We start from the raw sequence: 16,244 nt of genomic DNA, 5'->3' as shown, positions 1-16,244 counted from the left end.
ATTATTTGTGTATTTTGTTAAAAATGTGGTTTGTTGTTATACTTATGTCTTTACTTATTAGAATTAGAATACATATATTTTGTTAATTTTCAAGTTCATACCTTTAAATGATTTAATTTTATTATTTATATATTGAATATGATTTTATTTTATTATTTATATATTGAATATGATTTTATTTACAATGTAACGCTTAATATTGAAGTATGAAGTATAGAATTAGAATATGTTTGGTTATATAGAATTAAAATATGAAGTATATGAAGTATGAAGTATACGATGTTAATTATTCTAAATGATTTTAGTTTTGGAATACAATAATGTAGTGCTTATATAGAATTAGAATATGAAGTATGTATATTTACGGTTAAATAGATTTGGTATAAATAAGTATATATTTTTAGGGTTAAATATATTTGGTATAAACAAGTATATATGTTAAAAAGTGATTATTAATTTTGTTTTGAATTAATTAATCACACTTAGGATGACAAAAGATCGTTCTTGAATGTATGGAAGCATTGAATCGTCAGAAATTATTGATGGCGTATTAGAATTTTGTAGTATTGCCGTTGAACATCAAGTTAGGACGGGGCGACTTGGTTTTTATTGCCCATGTGTCAATTGTGGCAATGCATCAAAGGTAGATAATGTTGATATCCTTAGAGAGCACATATTTCGAAGTGGATTTATGCCTCAATATCATGTTTAGGTTTGGCATGGTGAGGAGGGAGTTTCCAAAGAAAAAAGTGTTGTTGAGGATGTCAATGAGGATGTAGTAGATCATGTTGATGGGTATGAAACAGATGAAGAGAATGTCGATGAGGATGTAGATCGTGTTGATGAGATGATGGAGGGAGTCGAGGATGAGTTAGGAAAACGTCATCTGTAGCACCCCGTAATTTATCGGGTTTAAGAAGATAATATAATAAAATAAAATAAATATGTATTATTAAATTATATTATTTTACATAGATAATTACAAGAAATGAAGTGAGTTAAATTTTAACGGTAACGAGTTTTATCGCGTACGATGTTATCGCGTGATGTTTCTTTTCTGTTTTAACAATAATATAATAATTACTTAATTAATTAATTAAAAAAAAATAAATAAATAGGGAAAAATAGAGGGGTGGCCGATTGTGTGCATGGGAGGAGTCTTGTAACTCCTCTCATAATTGTGTATTATGGCACAATTATGATCTTTGTTTTAAATTGCCTATTAATTCATAAGTCTCCTTGGATTTTCATAACCATTCCAATTGTCTCAAGAGCCCACAAAATTTCAGAAAAAGAATTCTCTTCCTTGCCTTCCTTGTTTTCGGCATTCAAAAGAAAAAAAAAATTTTCTTGTTGTTCCATCCAATCTTTTAATCAAAGGGTAAATTTAATTGAATTGTTAATTATCGATTTTATATACAAGATTTCTAAAATGAATTATATTTTACGTATGATGATATCCTATGACTTATAGGAGGATTGAATATTTTTCTTTTATATATGAAAATTTTCTCTAATAATCCTTTAATAAACTATAATTTGTTAAAAGGATTAAGAAAAGAACTTCATGATCAATATTCTTTAACAAAATTTACATTTGTTATAAGAATTAAGAATTTAAAGTTATTTTGATATTTAAATAAATTTCTTATGGTCTACTTTTCTCTAACAAAATTTCAATTTGTTACATGAAATTTAAATGGTATGGATCAAGTAATATAGTCATTCAAGAATTTATAAATCCTTTAGCAAAATTTGATTTGTTTGAAGGATTGTGTTTATATGTATATATATGTCTTGATTTAAAAGGGGGTGATTTGGATTTATGATTCTCTACAAAATTTTAATTTGTTAAGAGAATTAAGTATTTATTTTAATTATCATAATTTATGAAATTTTAAGGTCTTGAAGGATTTTTTTGATGGGCATGTTTCTTTTTATTTGATGATTTTATATGTTTTGATGATGGGGTTTTGAGTATTAAACATGTGTGGAAATATCAAAATTAGTCTTGTTTGTTTTATGTTACTAGTTGTGAATGTGGCCTTGATAGATTTATTTTGGTCATGAGATTTAAAGGGTTAGTAATTTGAATAATGAATATATGTATAATAATAATAATAATAATAATAATAATAATAATAATAATAATAATAAAATAAATAAAAAAAATATTCCGGGCAGTAGCAGTCTTGTCTCGGTAATAGTGCTGATCCGGAAACGTTAGTCGTGTTCCGTTGTGTACCGATGCATTAAAAACTCGTTAAACGCTTAAAATAATTAAAAAAAGTAATTGGATGTTAGAAATTATGAAATTTAGTACCCAAGGTAATTGACGCGTTCCGAACGCAACGACGAAGTCGGATTTTTCATTTGAATTTTCTAAATTGTCCAAATCGATCATTTAAGTTTCTAGTTAAAGTTTACAAATTGGAACTATTAGGAATTTGATGAAACATTTAAAATTATCAAATCCTAGTGATGTCTTAGTAGTATGGAGTGGATTAAATGTGTAAACACGTTCTAATACATGATTGTTTTGTGTGTGTGTTATTTAGGTCCTCGATTCATAAGAGGGCGAAATTTCTATCGTGGTTAAATATCGTTTGGTTGCAGCACTTAAAAGTACACGCTTAGACCATACTGTTCATGTGGTTGTGCAAGTAGTGTTGTTTTATTTCTAATCGAGGCATTGTAAATCACATAAGGATTAGACACTTCAAATAATTTGAAAGAAATTAATTGGAAATTGAGAATTTATGTGTTTGTCACCCAAGGGGGTTGACGTTTGGTTGGATTATGTTACCCAAAGAGGTTAATGTATTGGTTTGAATTATTACAATTATTGTTCCCATGACAATTTTTGATCATTACGGTCACCATGAGGGTATGCATACTTTAGCCTTTGACGACCCGAACAGGACGGACAACGTCTTAGGTCGGTGGTTGCCTTGGGATTAGCTCTCCTAAGTGTATTCCACCAAAAGGATTGGTTTATACTTGAACGAACCGAACAGGACGGGCAACGTTACAAGTTGAAATTATTTAAATCATGAATGTATTAGAGCCTATGCATGCTAGGATGGACACATTGCTTGTTTTTCATCCTGGTTGATATTTGTATGAAGTCTCTGACGTGTATTGGTTTGTTTCTTTGGAACCTACTGTGTGTTGTCATACGACGGCTATTAGGTTGATTGCAGGTGGGGATTGGAGTGAGGTCTCGAATTAGAACCCGTAACCATCAAGGCTATGCTTTTACCTTTTTGTATTGGATTATGAGAAACTCCGAACTTATGTAACAATAGATAGTGTAATTTCTTTTTAGATTCCGCTTATTTCAATTGGTTTATCTAGAGGCCTTTAGGCTCTCGAGTTGTACGTAAGAGCTTTCGCTGATTTATTTTTCTTTCACGTTAGTACTGTTTTCTGTTTGGTTATATTTCTTTATCGACGAAACGTTGACGATCCTAGAGAAGACTTTTCTCTAGAGCCCAAGGAGTGAACCAGAATTTGTATCTTTATATGGATTTCCGGGTCACTTAAACCGGGCCGTTACATCCTCGTATTTTTGACTTGTTGACAGAGGCTTCGCAAAAGCCTTTGTACCTTGGATGTACAAAATTCATCAAACTAACAGCCGTGTTGACAATTTTCAACATTAAGTCAAAGTTCAATTGGAGTGACACTAGTTTCACAATGTTACTAGAAGCGTTAGGTGAGATTCTTCCTGAGGGAAATGAACTTTCATAGTCGACATATTATGCCAAAAAGCTCATGTGTCCTTTCGGCTTAGAGTACCAAAAGATTCATACGTGTCCGAATGATTGTGTACTGTAACATAATGAAAATGAGAATTTAGAAGAGTGTCCTAGGTGTGGGTTATCGCGTTACAAGCGTAAAGGGGGTATCTTCCAATAATACCTAGATTCAAGCACTTGTTTTTTATAAAAAAAGATGCATTAAATTTGAGGTAGCATGCAGATAGGGTGAAGAAAGGTCACTTGCTCACACATCCATTTGATTATCCGGAGTGGAAGAGTATTAATAGGTTGCATAAGACATTTGGGGATGAAGTTCGTAATTTAAGGCTCGGACTGTGTACGGATGGAATGAACCCATTCGGCAATCTTAGTTCTGAACATAATACTTGGCCGGTACCGTTAGTGATCTATAATTTGCCACATTGGTTGTGTATGAAGCGTAAGGTTTTCGCTTCTTATTTCGGGTCCTAAACAACTTGGCAATGACATATATGTATATCTTGCACCTCTCGTTGAGGATTTGAGAAAGGTGTGGGATGAAGGCGTTTCCGTGTTTGATGCACATGCTAATAAGGAGTTCACCTTGCGGGCAATGCTCTTATGCACTGTTAATGATTTTCTGGAATATGGCAACTTACTAGTGTAACAGGCTCAAATTTCTTAATCTTAATCTTCTTCCGAAATTTCTTTTCGAATTCCTAATCCTTTGGTTATCTAATTCAAATCACCTTTAATTCTAAACCTTATTCCGATTTTTGTAATTTCTTCCAAATATTAAACTTAAAAATATATTTATATTCTTAAATTTCTTTATAAGCACTAAAATATTATTTTATTATTTTATACTACAAAAAGTAAAATTTTAATATTATATTTACGGTTTTATTAAAACGTTACGTTTCAATTTCGTTTCCTTAAACTAACTTTACTACTTATCATTTTAACTTTAAAACTTTGATTTAATTATTTTATACCTAAAAATTAACTATATTTTTTTATTAACTTTAAGTATAGTTTTAACTAAAATTTTCTAAGTAAACTTTCATATTTTCATAATCAAACCTTAATCATACTTTCCCATTAATCTAAAACATTTCACTAGCATAAACTAGAACAAAAATTTGATGAATCAAAATCCTTTCTACATCAATCCATAATGTTCATCACTTACACAAGCTATCACCATTTCCTTACACAAGTTAACCTTCTTCTACACTCCAAATTCTTACACATCCACTTGCACACTCCAACTCTTACACATTCACTTACACACTCTAAATCACTTACACAAGTTAACCTTCTTTTTCATACAATCTTATGAACTAAAAAGTTGCCCAAAACCCATTATAAATACCCCTCCTTAGCCATGAGATCACTTACACCCCCATCATCAAATCTTTCTACCATTCTTTCTTATATCTTCACTTCATTAACATCTTACTAACTTTATACCCTTTTTATTTGTTGAAGAATCAAATGAAGATGGAGCTTGATCTTATCACTTCTTAAGCCGATAATCATCAACTTTTAAAAAGTCAAGTATTATCTTTTGGAGCTTGGATATCTTTTTCTTTTGGGTAATTGAAGATCTACTTCTTTGAAGCTTGGAACCTTGAAGACTTTCTTTTGGAACTTATTTCCTTAAGTTCTTATTTTTCTATTATTATTCTCTTACTTGGTTTAGCACCACCTTCGGAGGAAAATGGTACACATTTTCTTAACTCTCTCGTTATGTGATATTTATTTATGGTTACTCGATAATATAAAAGCATGATCAACATGATTTTATTTTAGTCATTTAAACTTTATATGGTAATATTAAAGTTATATCCAGTTTAGTGATATTTTCGTCAAAACAATAATACTTTTGGGACACTCAAAAAAAAAAAGTCATATATATGGAAATTTTTGATTAATATGATAATATAGATATATATGAATTTTACTAGTTAAATAAACTTATGTGTTTAAAATGATTTCATATCATCTTGGTGTTTTGATATTTTTTTTGTTGGACTCAAGTAATTATAAAGAATTATTAATCGGTTTATCGGTAAAATAGTCAAACAAATTTGTTAAAATGCTTAGCATTGTTTTTCTTGAAAACTCATTTCATATAGATTTTGGACCCTTAATAATTTGTCGGATTATGTTATTTTTATAGTGATGATAGATCCGTTTTACTATTTTACTGGTTATTTGATAAAATATGTTATTAAGTACTTAGAAATATTACCCTTGACTGTTATGATTATTTATGACACAATAATGACTTAGTTTAGCCTCAGGAATCTTAGTATAGCTACGAAAATTTGTTATTTAATTAAATATTAATTTATTAGATACTAGTAATTTGTTTCTACTAAAAGGGTAGAATTGTCAAAAATTTGACTAGTGGAAGTTTGACTTATAAGAATGTAAACTATTTCGGTTTAGAGTCTTGTTTGATATTGCATGATATTGATTGTATGACTCTGATAGTAAGGTAACGTCGAACCATGGACCGGCATGTAAAATCCCGGCGTCCGTGTTAGCCGGCACGTAAAATGCAGTGTCAGACAGGGGGTCCGAGAAAAACCCATCCTGTGAAGTCTCGAGCATAACAGTATTGAGAGGAGTGACGACTCCCACCACAGTTAGGAATTAGGACTACGGTCCTCACCTAACCAGACCCTTACATATATCAGTTGTCATTATTGTTGTGATCTTGTGATGTGCTATGATGGTAAAGCTATGAGGCTTAATTGAACTTGATTAAATAAGCATTAAGGTTACCAAGTATTTAGTAGCAGTAATGAACTTCTGCAAGTATTGAGAATGTAACTTAATGGCTTAGTAAAGGTCAATAATGAGTAATAACCTTCTATATTGTGCTTGATGATTATTTTGTAAGCATGATTTAACTATCGCATCATAAGCTTATTGAGAAAATTGTACTCGGCTTTATCGCTGACCGATTTAATCGGCTGTCATCCGTATTATGGATGACAGTATTTTGCAGGAAAAAAAATTAGCTCAGGTTTCGATCCAGGCCGCAACTTTAATTATTCTATCGAGGACTTAGCTTCAATGATTTTACTTGATGACTATATTGTACTTATGTTTTTTTATCGTATTTAAGTAAACCTTATTTTATATTTTCTCAGTTGTAAGATATATTTTTACTTATGTTTTGAACATTTTTTTTATTTCAAATGGTTTTTAGCAGTTCGGCGTTTTACACTTCCGCATTATTTATCTTAAGTATAATTATTAATGTTAATTATGTAACGAGAGTGCCGCTCCTGCTACACGTGGTATCAGAGCTAAAGTTACTCGAATCTTGGAATTTTAGTTCCATGTGACTCGATAGCTGACTAAAAAAAAAAAAAATTAAAATTAAAAAAAAAAAAAAAAAAAAAGTGGAAAAAAAGAAAAGTATTTCAAATGATTTTCAAAACAAGTCTTCCTAAAAATTCTATTTGTTTTCTATGTGCTTATGTGACTATGTGTAAAATTACGTGCTAGATTAATTAAGTTAATGTGAAAGTTAGTCACATGTTTAAAAAAATATTTTAGGTAAGAAATGGCGTAACTTCATCTGATCACGAAGCTAGAGTTCGAGAGCTAGAAGCACAACTAGCTCGGATGGAAAGGACAAATGAGCGACTGATCACCCTCATGGAGAATCAGGCTCAAGAGGCCAATGACGACGGGAAATACTTTAAGAATATGGCATATCATCGTCCGCCGCAATACGACGGAGAAGCTGATCCGGTTCGCTTTGAGAATTGGCTCGCAGAGATGGAGAAACTTTTAGAGGTCATTAACTGTCCAGCGCACCTAAAAGTAAAGCTGGCTTCCTTCTACCTATCTGGTCCAGCAGAGTTATGGTGGCGTTCTGTCAAGGCCACTATGACTGATACCTTTTGGGATGATTTCCTTATAACTCTTCGTCAACAATTCTATCCGCCATCACTCCAACGGAAAAAGGAGAATGAGTTCTTACATCTTCGTCAGGGTCTTATGACCGTGATTGAGTACAGTTGTAAGTTCAATGAGCTATCTCGATTTGCTTCTAACATCGTAAGCAAAGAAAGTGTTCGTGCATCCCGCTTCTTTGAGGGTCTTAATCTTAAGATCCAAAAGGGGATCGGGAAGTATTCTGACTTCCGAGATCTCTACGACCGAGCGCTTGAGTATGAGAGGATCCTTGAAAAAGAGGACAACGCCAACAAAAGAAAATTTAGTGGAGGCAACAACAACAGGAACAAGAAGCCGACCAATTGGGATCGCAAGCCGTTCCAACCAACCACTTCAACAAGAGTCACAGTTTGGAAGTGTCGCTTATGTGGTAAGGATCACCGAGGTCGTTCATGCACTGGGAAGATCATCTGCTTCAAATGCAAAAAGGAGGGTCATGTTTCCACTAACTGCCGAGAAGGGATCCAGTTGGGAGCTAGTAGTACTGGTAATTATGGAGCTCCTAGTTCTTCGGGAAATGTTCAGAGTATTACAGCTAGGAGGACTGCCGGTTTGCACGCTATTAGCAACCATGTAGACAATCTTCATCAGGCGTTTGAGGGTAAGGTCATTTCTGGTCACTTTGTTGTAGGAGACTCTTTGGCTCATATTCTTTTTGATTCAGGAGCTGACCGATCTTTTATCTCTTCTTCTTTCCTTCATAAATCCTCTATCTCTCTTGAACCTCAAAAATTTAATCTCCAAATTCTATTACCTGACGGTTCACCATTCCTGTGTGACCGTATCTTTCCTAATTTCCCACTTAAGATTTCGGACAACCATCTACCTGCCGATTTAATAGTGTTTGAGTTGGGTACATATGATATTATTTTGGGGATGGACTGGTTGGGACGTCATCATGCGGAGATTTTGTGTAAAGAGAAGATCGTTCGGGTTAAGGCTCCAGGTGGAGAATGTTTGATTAGGAAGAATTCTGTGTTTCCCATTCAGACCATTTCTGCAGTTCAAGCCATTGAGATGATTAAACATGGAGATAAGGGATATTTGTGTTTTATTGCTAGTAGTGAGGAGAAAATCAAGTTAAGTCTTGAGGAAACCCCAATTGTTTGTGATTACCCTGATGTTTTCCCTGAGGATCTACCTGGTTTACCTCCAAGGAGAGAGGTTGACTTTCATATAGATCTAATTCCTGATGCTACCCCTATCTCTAGGACTCCGTACCGTTTTGCTCCAGCTGAGTTAGCCGAATTGAAAAAGCAATTAGATGAGTTATTGGAGAAAGGTTTTATCCGACCTAGTGTGTCACCCTGGGGAGCCCCTGTTCTGTTTGTGAAGAAGAAGGATGGAACGATGAGATTGTGTATTGATTATAGGGAGATTAATAAGATCACCATTAAGAATCGTTACCCTTTGCCCAGGATAGATGATTTGTTTGATCAGCTAAGAGGCGCTCAGGTGTTCTCGAAGATTGATTTAAGGTCTGGATATCATCAATTGAGGATAGCTAAGGAGGATGTTTCTAAAACAGCATTTCGGACCCGATATGGACATTATGAGTTTTTGGTGATGCCATTTGGGTTAACAAATGCACCTGCAGCTTTTATGGATTTGATGCAGAGGTATCTTCGTCCTTATTTGGATAAATTCGTGGTTGTTTTTATCGATGATATTTTGGTATATTCAAGGAGTAGGGAAGAACATGAAGAACACTTGAGAATGATTCTGGAGCTTTTGAGAAAGGAGAAATTGTATGGGAAGTTTAGTAAGTGTGAGTTTTGGCTTGAGGAAATTTCTTTTCTAGGTCATATGGTGTCTAAGGGTGGAATTTCTGTAGATCCTGAGAAGATTAAAGCAATAACGGACTGGCCGATTCCTAGAAATGTGACTGAAGTTCGGAGCTTTTTGGGATTAGCTGGGTACTATAGGAAATATGTTGAAAACTTTTCTAAGGTTGCTCGTCCCATGTTTAAGCTGTTGAAGAAAGGGATACGATTTCAGTGGAATGAGAGGCACACAATTGCTTTCGAGGAATTAAAGAAAAGACTTACTACTGCCCCTGTTTTAGCAATGCCTGATTGTAGCAAGCCATTCGAGGTCTATTGTGATGCTTCATTCGAAGGTTTAGGTTGTGTACTTATGCAAGAAGGAAAGGTCATAGCTTATGCATCGAGGCAGTTAAGGCCACATGAGGTGAATTACCCCGTGCATGACATTGAACTTGCTGCAGTGATCTTTGCTTTGAAGTTGTGGAGACATTATTTGTATGGGTTACCGTGTAAGATCTACACTGATCATCAAAATTTGAGGTATGTCTTCAACCAAAAAGAATTGAACATGCGCCAAAGGCGGTGGCTTGAGGTTATTAAGGATTATGATCTTGAAATTGTGTACCACCCTGGAAAAGCGAATAAGGTAGCTGATGCCTTAAGTAGGAGACCGAGAGTGTCTGTGAATGCCATTATGTCTGTACCATGGGAGTTGTATCGTGAGATGCAGAGTTTGAGATTAGAGATTTGTAGTCGACACGAGGTTGGTCAGTATTTGGGAGCAATGACTATACAACCCACTTTGTTTGATCGTATAATTGAGGCACAACTTGAGGATCCAGAGATTGTTGAGTTGATCCATAGAGTTGAGAAAAATGAGACTGATGCTTTTGAGTTAGGAGAAAGAGGAGAGTTGAGGATGAACGGTAGATTGTGTGTTCCAAATCAATTTGAATTGAAGATTGAGATTTTGAAGGAAGGTCATCAAAGTTTATTTCATTTGCATCCAGGTCGAGATAAGATGATTGAGGAGATAAGAGAGATATTTTGGTGGAAAGGTCTAAGGAAAGATGTCTCTGATTTTGTGTCTAAGTGCCTAGTCTGCCAGAGGGTAAAGTTCGAGAGACAAAAGAGTTCAGGGTTGCTTCAACCGTTGCCTGTCCCAGATTGGAAGTGGGACTCGATTTCTATGGACTTTGTGGTAGGGCTGCCAAGGACCCAGCGAGGGAATGATGTTATTTGGGTCATTGTTGATAGATTGACCAAGGTCGCTAGATTTGTGCCAATGAAGAATACTTGGGGGGCTAAGCAATTAGCAGATGCCTATGTCCGAGAGATTGTCAGACTTCATGGTGTTCCGAGGACTATTGTTTCTGATAGGGATCCGAAGTTTTTATCGAGGTTTTGGGAAAAGTTGCAGGAAGCTTTTGGGAGTAAGTTGTGCTTGAGTACTGCTTTTCATCCTGCGACTGATGGTCAGACTGAGAGAACTATTCAGACTTTAGAGGATCTTTTGAGATGTTGTGTGTTGGACTTTGAGGGTTCTTGGGAAGATAAATTACCGATGGTGGAGTTCGCCTACAACAACAGTTTCCAATCTAGTATTAGGATGGCACCGTATGAAGCTCTTTATGGAAGGAAGTGTCGAGTACCTTTGTGTTGGGATTTGATGGATAGGACCATTCCCGAAGGTCCAGATGTGATTCAGGAATCCATTGATGCGTTGAAGATTGTTCAACAGAACATGAGAGCAGCACAGAGCCGACAAAAGAGTTATGCTGATAATCGTCGAAAGATGTTGCAATTTGAGGTTGGCGACAAGGTTTTCCTAAAGGTTTCACCTACAAGAGGTGTCCAGCGTTTTGGAGTTCGAGGAAAGTTGAGTCCAAAATTTATTGGACCTTTTGAGATCCTAAGGAGAGTCGGGGAAGTTTCTTATGAGTTGGCTTTACCTCCAAGTTTAGCAAAAGTTCATAATGTGTTCCATGTTTCACAGTTGAGGAAGTATGTTCATGATCCGTCTCATGTTCTAGCTCACGAGCCGCTTTTGATTGAAGAGTCTTTGGTGTATGAGGAACGACCAATCAGGATCTTAGATACCCGAGTAAAAGAGTTGAGAAATTCGAGGATTCCATTGGTCAAGGTTTTGTGGTCAAACCACGGGGTTGAAGAGGCGACTTGGGAAAAAGAAGTCGACATGAGAGAGCGTTATCCTAACCTTTTTGGTAAGTCCTAGTTTCGGGACGAAACTATCTAAAGGGGGAAAGAGTTGTAACAGGCTCAAATTTCTTAATCTTAATCTTCTTCCGAAATTTCTTTTCGAATTCCTAATCCTTTGGTTATCTAATTCAAATCACCTTTAATTCTAAACCTTATTCCGATTTTTGTAATTTCTTCCAAATATTAAACTTAAAAATATATTTATATTCTTAAATTTCTTTATAAGCACTAAAATATTATTTTATTATTTTATACTACAAAAAGTAAAATTTTAATATTATATTTACGGTTTTATTAAAACGTTACGTTTCAATTTCGTTTCCTTAAACTAACTTTACTACTTATCATTTTAACTTTAAAACTTTGATTTAATTATTTTATACCTAAAAATTAACTATATTTTTTTATTAACTTTAAGTATAGTTTTAACTAAAATTTTCTAAGTAAACTTTCATATTTTCATAATCAAACCTTAATCATACTTTCCCATTAATCTAAAACATTTCACTAGCATAAACTAGAACAAAAATTTGATGAATCAAAATCCTTTCTACATCAATCCATAATGTTCATCACTTACACAAGCTATCACCATTTCCTTACACAAGTTAACCTTCTTCTACACTCCAAATTCTTACACATCCACTTGCACACTCCAACTCTTACACATTCACTTACACACTCTAAATCACTTACACAAGTTAACCTTCTTTTTCATACAATCTTATGAACTAAAAAGTTGCCCAAAACCCATTATAAATACCCCTCCTTAGCCATGAGATCACTTACACCCCCATCATCAAATCTTTCTACCATTCTTTCTTATATCTTCACTTCATTAACATCTTACTAACTTTATACCCTTTTTATTTGTTGAAGAATCAAATGAAGATGGAGCTTGATCTTATCACTTCTTAAGCCGATAATCATCAACTTTTAAAAAGTCAAGTATTATCTTTTGGAGCTTGGATATCTTTTTCTTTTGGGTAATTGAAGATCTACTTCTTTGAAGCTTGGAACCTTGAAGACTTTCTTTTGGAACTTATTTCCTTAAGTTCTTATTTTTCTATTATTATTCTCTTACTTGGTTTAGCACCACCTTCGGAGGAAAATGGTACACATTTTCTTAACTCTCTCGTTATGTGATATTTATTTATGGTTACTCGATAATATAAAAGCATGATCAACATGATTTTATTTTAGTCATTTAAACTTTATATGGTAATATTAAAGTTATATCCAGTTTAGTGATATTTTCGTCAAAACAATAATACTTTTGGGACACTCAAAAAAAAAAAAGTCATATATATGGAAATTTTTGATTAATATGATAATATAGATATATATGAATTTTACTAGTTAAATAAACTTATGTGTTTAAAATGATTTCATATCATCTTGGTGTTTTGATATTTTTTTTGTTGGACTCAAGTAATTATAAAGAATTATTAATCGGTTTATCGGTAAAATAGTCAAACAAATTTGTTAAAATGCTTAGCATTGTTTTTCTTGAAAACTCATTTCATATAGATTTTGGACCCTTAATAATTTGTCGGATTATGTTATTTTTATAGTGATGATAGATCCGTTTTACTATTTTACTGGTTATTTGATAAAATATGTTATTAAGTACTTAGAAATATTACCCTTGACTGTTATGATTATTTATGACACAATAATGACTTAGTTTAGCCTCAGGAATCTTAGTATAGCTACGAAAATTTGTTATTTAATTAAATATTAATTTATTAGATACTAGTAATTTGTTTCTACTAAAAGGGTAGAATTGTCAAAAATTTGACTAGTGGAAGTTTGACTTATAAGAATGTAAACTATTTCGGTTTAGAGTCTTGTTTGATATTGCATGATATTGATTGTATGACTCTGATAGTAAGGTAACGTCGAACCATGGACCGGCATGTAAAATCCCGGCGTCCGTGTTAGCCGGCACGTAAAATGCAGTGTCAGACAGGGGGTCCGAGAAAAACCCATCCTGTGAAGTCTCGAGCATAACAGTATTGAGAGGAGTGACGACTCCCACCACAGTTAGGAATTAGGACTACGGTCCTCACCTAACCAGACCCTTACATATATCAGTTGTCATTATTGTTGTGATCTTGTGATGTGCTATGATGGTAAAGCTATGAGGCTTAATTGAACTTGATTAAATAAGCATTAAGGTTACCAAGTATTTAGTAGCAGTAATGAACTTCTGCAAGTATTGAGAATGTAACTTAATGGCTTAGTAAAGGTCAATAATGAGTAATAACCTTCTATATTGTGCTTGATGATTATTTTGTAAGCATGATTTAACTATCGCATCATAAGCTTATTGAGAAAATTGTACTCGGCTTTATCGCTGACCGATTTAATCGGCTGTCATCCGTATTATGGATGACAGTATTTTGCAGGAAAAAAAATTAGCTCAGGTTTCGATCCAGGCCGCAACTTTAATTATTCTATCGAGGACTTAGCTTCAATGATTTTACTTGATGACTATATTGTACTTATGTTTTTTTATCGTATTTAAGTAAACCTTATTTTATATTTTCTCAGTTGTAAGATATATTTTTACTTATGTTTTGAACATTTTTTTTATTTCAAATGGTTTTTAGCAGTTCGGCGTTTTACACTTCCGCATTATTTATCTTAAGTATAATTATTAATGTTAATTATGTAACGAGAGTGCCGCTCCTGCTACAACTAGGGTATAAGAACAAAGGGAAGAAAGCATGCCCAATATGTATTGATGACATGGAATCCACGTGGATTCCTAAGTGCGAACATGTATTCATGCACCTTCGAAAGTTCCTCCCACGAGATCACCAATATCGTAAGACAAAAAAGACGTTCAACGGGGAGGTTGAGGACCGTGTAGCTCGTCAACCATTGATCGGTTATGAGGTTTACGAACAGGTTAAGAGAGTTGAAACTGTATTTGGTAAAACAGGGCAAATGCAAGGGGGTGAAGATCGACTATGGAAAAAAGAATCAATCTTTTGGAAGCTTCCATATTGAAGAGATCTACGGGTTAGGCATTGTCTTGATGTTATGCATTTAGAGAAAAATATGTGTGATGCCATACTCGGGACGCTCATGAACATTCCAGGTAAGACAAAGGATGTTAAGGCCGTGCGAGATTACTTTGAATGTAAGGGTATTCTTCCGAAGTTGTGGCCACATGTTAAGGTGAGTAAAAAAAGAAATAGAGCTGATGAAGGTTGAGACAGTAACAAGGGAAAGGGCAGTAAGAAGAAGATGAGTAATGAAAAATTTTTTTTGCCTCCAGCTTGCTACACATTGTCCAAGGCAGAGAAGCGGACATTTTGTGAGTCTTTGTATGGCATTAAAATTCCGTCTGGATACTCATTCAACATGAAGAGATTTGTGACCCTAAATGGTGAGTTGAAGTTGGAAAGCATGAAATCTCACGATTTTCATGTAATGATGCAAGTGTTCTTACCAATCCATGGAATACTGCCAAAACATGTGAGATATGCTATTACCGAACTATGTTCGTTCTTCAACACAATTTGTAGTAAAGTTCTTGATACCTTTAAACTTGATGCTCTTTAAGTCGACGTGATTGTAACTTTATCCAAGTTTGAGATGTATTTTCCAACTTCTTTCTTTGATAATGGTTCATCTTATCGTCCATCTTGTTCGTAAAATCAAGCTTTTGGGTCCAATTTTTTTAAGGTGGTGTTATCCTTTTGAAAGGCACATGGGAGTTTTACAAAACAAAGTAAGGAATCCAACACAACCCGAGGGGAGTATGATTCAAGGCACTGTGAGTGATGAGATTGGTAACTTCATAGCTGAGTATATGGGCATGGCAAAGCTTATTGGACTTCCCACCTCTCGACATGAAAGAAGGCTTGAGGGAAAAGGAACAATTGGCTCCAAATCGATCACACCTCCTCGAGATAGTCTTCTACAAGCACACTTGTATGTGTTACATCATATTTCAGAAGTCCATCCATTTTTGAATGAGCATTTTGATATATTGCACGCTAAAGGGGATAGGGCATTGATGCAGTTGCATAATAAGACGTTTAGTGATTGGTTTCACAATCGAGTAATATGTGAAGAACTCAAGGGTGTATCTAAAACTGTTAAGTGGTTAGCTTTTGGTCCTCATGAAGATGTCAAAAAATATAAGGGTTACGATTTCAATGGGTTCACATTTTGGACTGAGGGCCAAGATAAGAAGTCATCTTATCTGCAGAATAGTGGGGTTTCCGTTTTGGTGTCATCTACATTTTACGCGAGTGCCAAGGATCAATCGCCGGTTGATGCTAAATTGGTATACTACGAGTGGGTACATGAAATATAAGAGCTTGACTACTCTAGTTCACTATTGGTCTTTTCAAATGCAAGTGGATAAATAGTAATCGACGATGCGTAAAAAATGATGACCCTTTTGGATTCACTCTTGTAGACTTAACTCGTTTGCGTGATAGTGAGGAGCCATTTATACTAGACACACAGGCCAAGCAAGTATTCCATATGGTAGACCCGTCTGATAAAA

This window comes from Amaranthus tricolor, chromosome 13 (genome assembly GCF_026212465.1).
Source record: "Amaranthus tricolor cultivar Red isolate AtriRed21 chromosome 13, ASM2621246v1, whole genome shotgun sequence".
Classification (NCBI taxonomy): Eukaryota; Viridiplantae; Streptophyta; class Magnoliopsida; order Caryophyllales; family Amaranthaceae; genus Amaranthus; species Amaranthus tricolor.
Note: the sequence above shows the minus strand (reverse complement) of the source record.